Source organism: Echinops telfairi, unplaced genomic scaffold (genome assembly GCF_000313985.2).
Source record: "Echinops telfairi isolate 266 unplaced genomic scaffold, ASM31398v2 ScPeMD7_24;HRSCAF=84, whole genome shotgun sequence".
NCBI classification, from domain to species: domain Eukaryota; kingdom Metazoa; phylum Chordata; class Mammalia; order Afrosoricida; family Tenrecidae; genus Echinops; species Echinops telfairi.
The window spans coordinates 5,625,010-5,629,293 of NW_022103921.1; the positions used below are offsets into that span (position 1 = coordinate 5,625,010).

The 4,284-nt window shown below is 38.2% G+C and overlaps 1 non-coding gene across 1 annotated transcript; it reads right to left on the reverse strand.

The window, feature by feature from the left end:
• Window positions 1–301: 301 nt before the first annotated feature.
• Window positions 302–464, reverse strand: LOC115869364. The gene has a single exon (XR_004046144.1). It is a non-coding gene; the product is annotated as a U1 spliceosomal RNA (small nuclear RNA).
• Window positions 465–4,284: the final 3,820 nt, after the last annotated feature.

Sequence of the window (4,284 nt, forward strand, 5' to 3'; positions counted from 1 at the left end):
GAAATTAATATTGCCGATCTAGTTTTTTATGGTTGTTATTGACTTGGTAATTTTTTTTCCATCCTTTGATTTTATTCCTATTTTTGTTTTTGAGTTTAACTTGTGAATCTTGTAGGCAGCATATAAGTGGGTCTTATTTTCTGATCAAATCTGCTGCTCTCTGTCTCTTTATTGGTGCATTCAATCCATTGACATTTAGTGTTATTATTGATGTATGTGAATTTGTTGTTGTCATTGTGCTGTTTGTTTGTTTGTGGTTTTATTGGTGTCTTTGTTCTTTCTAATTCTCTGTTTTCACTTTTAGGGAAGAATGTGAACTCACTCTCCCATCACCACTTTTGCAGTTGAGTTTCCCACACGTGGAGACATTGTAGGGGTCAGCCCTTCTGGAGTACAATGGATAAGCCTCACTGTGGGAAACCACCCTCATGATCATGGTATCTCCCCTGCTTCCCTGAAAGTGACTGATCGCGTCTGTGTTGTTGTGATTGTTCTTTTTATTGTACCAGGTTCTGAGCAGTGTTACCCTGTATTTGTCTCCCTGGTTTTCTGCCATTGGTTTGTCCAGTTTCAATGCTGTTGATTCGCTGTCCATAGTGATCCCATTAATATTTTTTACAATGCTGGTTTTGTTTTTGCCAACTCTTTTAATTTTTCTTGTCTGAAAATTCTTTATTTCTCCCTTGTATTTGAGGGATAATTTTTCAGGATATAGAATTCTTAGTTGATACCTTTCCTTTTGGGTTATAATTGATTTTTTAATTTTAATCTAAAAATTTTTATTGGCACAAAATGTGCATATCATTCAATTGAATAGTTCAATCATACCAAGAGGATTTGTACAATTACCAAAACCAACTTTAGAACATTTTCTTCTTTCTTGTATTCATTGTTATTAGCATCCCATTACCCACAACCTCCCTTGCCATACCCCCAAGACACCAATAATCCAGTTACTCTCTCTCTAGATTTACCTCTCCTGGATTTATACACTGAAAAACATAAACCAAAGCTAAAACAAAAAACTAACAATAACAAAATAAAACATAGTAAAATGCAATCATTAAGAAAGTAGAAACTAATAAAAACTAGAACAATGTTAAAAAGAGTAAAAGGGAAATCAAATGATAGTTGTTAACTTATAATATAACTATATCTGACGTAATCCACTTCCCGATGCACTCTACACGATAGCAAGGCTATTCACATCCCTCCTCTCTGGTCAGAGGAAATTCCCTGGACGTTTAGTCCATGTGCATTTCCCATCCACTTTTTTTTTTCTTCAAACTGTCACAACTTTTAAGTGAGTCAAAAGAAGATTAGAGGAAAACTGTATGTTTCATCATTGCTACACTTCACCCTGACGGCCTCATCTCCTCCTGAGCCAGTCAGGGTGAAGTGCAGTAATGATGAAACATACAACTTTCCTCTAGTTCTTAAATGCTTCCTCGCCCCCACTATCATGATCCCAATTCTACCCTACAAATCCAGCTGGCAAAGGATGTACACTGGTACAGATGGGAACTGGAAGCACAGGGAATCCAGGGCAGATGATCCCTTTAGGACCAGTGGTGAGAGTGGTGATACCAAGAGGATGGAGGGAAGGTGAGGGAGAAAGGGAAAACAGATTACAAGGATCTATATAGAACCTCCTCCCTGGGGGACGGACAGTGGAGAAATGGGTGAAGGGAGAAGTCAGCCAGTGTAAGATATGACAAAATAGTAATAATTTATAAATTATCCTGGGTTCATCGGGGAGGGGGCAGCTGGGAGGGAGGGGAAAATGAGGAGCTGATACCAAGAGCTCCAGTAGAAAGCAAATGTTTTGAGAATGATGAGGGAAACAAATGTACAAAAGTGCTTGACATAATGGATGTATGTGTGGATTGTGAGAAGAGTTGTACAAGTCCTCAATAAAATGATTTAATTACTTATTTTTTAAACTAGGAGATTAAATAAGATTTTAAATTTCAACCTAGCTGTATCTACCAAATCATCTTTGCAATCCTATCTGTCTGATAACAAGGTCATTCAAATCCTTCAACTATGATAGAGGGGATTCACCAGTGGCTTAGTTAATATTTGAATTTTGTGAAAGAATTTGGGGCTTCTATTGTCTACCATCACCTTCTTCAAACTAGGTGTTCACAATTAAGCTCTGATATCATTCCCTCCTTCAGATTTGGATTTTACGATTTACAATGCATGGATCACACCGGGTGGTGTGCTTCTTCAATGTGGATTTAGTTGAAACCTCACTTAAACAGCTGCTTGATTGAAAACGAGCCTTTAAGACCCCAAATGTTATTATTTCTAACAGCTTGGCCCCATCTAGTTTCTTAATCACACTTTGCAATGGCACTCATATCTTCAGTGATCTTTTCATGATGGCAAGCATCAAACAGGGTCTTGTAAGTGTGAGTCCCCAAACCAATCATATTTCTATGGTTTTATATGTCTCTGACTCATATTAGAGACATCGTTGTCATTTTACATTGGGGAACATTATCAACTATCTCTCTGGGTCATAAGTCAATCTATTGATAGTGTCATTAATTTAACCAATGCTATAGAATTTAAAGCACAGTAGAGAAAGGAAAGTATGCAAGAACTGTCTGACTATGAACCACAATAAATGAAGTGTTGACCTGTATAGATTAAACTCTCAAGTGACGGGACACTATTTACACAAGCAATGGAGATCGGTGATAGGCAAAACTTTAAATAATATTCACTATCAGTGGCAGAACCAAGCCAACCAGACTAATACAAAATAAAGGAGGGCATTAGAATCATATATCAAGAAATCAGCCCAGCCCAGTCAACCTCATACTGGTGACAAGACGTGGTGCTACATTCATAACCCAAAAAGCAAACATCAGTCAAGCCAGGGGAAGAAGCTATGGTCACCTCGCCGCAACAAAAAACCAAAACCAAAAAACCTCACAAAGTGAAATCAAAGGTCAAGATGGTGCTTATTTGTTTTTTTTTTTATGTGAAGGACATAGTGCATTTGGAGTTCGTTCCTCTAGGTCAGACTGTTGATTCGGCTTTCTATTTAGAGATCCTGAAAAGATTGTGTAAGTGTGTGACCAAAAAAAAGTCTTATTTGTGGCAGAGGGGGAACTGATTTTTCCACCAAGACAATGCACTTACTCATGCAGCCACCTCTGTGTGCCAGTTTTTGGCAAAAAACACCAGGCCTCTCTTTCTCCCCTGAATTTTCTCCATGTGACTTCTTTTGGTTTCTGAAAATGCAGAGGGACAGCGATTTGACAAAGTAGAACAGGTGAAGAAAACAAGTAAACAAACAAACAAATGAGGAGGTGCCGTCAGCCATCCAAACAGATGAGTTTGAAAACCGTTTCCAAGTTGCAGATCTGACAACTGTATTAAATGTACTGGAGAGTACTTTGAAGGTGATAAGGTTGTTTTGTAAAAATATTTGAATACATAGCTTTGGGGAAAAAATCCTTTTTTTTTTTTGGTATCCCCTCATATATCAGTTAAATTTCATCTCAGTGCCTTCCCTGCTCTTTAAGTAAAATTGCCACATGGAGAATCTTAAAGATGTTGGCTGAATGTATGTGTGGTATCGGTCACAGATCTACAGCTGAAAGGCCTGAAGGGTCTTACTCCGGTTGCAATCCTGCCACCAACTAGAAGTGCCTCGGTGGTTTCCATATTTCTGAAAGTTGGGAATTTTAGGAGATGATGTCTATAAGCCCCTTGTAGGGCAAAAGTGTTGTGGTTTAGATGAATGGTTATAACTGTTCATTGGCTTTCAGTTGGCTCCAACTTATGTATAACGAAATAAAATGTAGCCAAACCTGCGTCATCTTCATGATAATCAGTTTGGATGAGTCTACTGTAATGGCTATGATGAAGTGTCTTTCACCTTGGAAGCCTTCCTTTCCAAGAGCATATTGGACATAGCTATTTGATCTATATGATTTTCTTCATCTAATTAAAAAAAATAGAACATCAGGTCTTTCTTCCAAATCTTTCTTAGTCCATAAAGTTTCACTGAAATGTGTCCACCCGGGTAAGTGCTGGTTTTTGAAATACCTTTTAGCATGAAAGGTATAGGAGACCCACAATCTAACCAACTGAGAGATGGAAGCTGGTCAGATTAATGAGCCTATTTCCATGTAGCCCATTCGGACTCAAACACTTTCGAACGCTGTCATCGCTATGGACGTCGATCGCCTCATCCTTTTCTCAAAAAGAAGATGTTAGTTTGGAACTGCTGACTCTCCTGTTACTATACATTAGTCCGTCTTG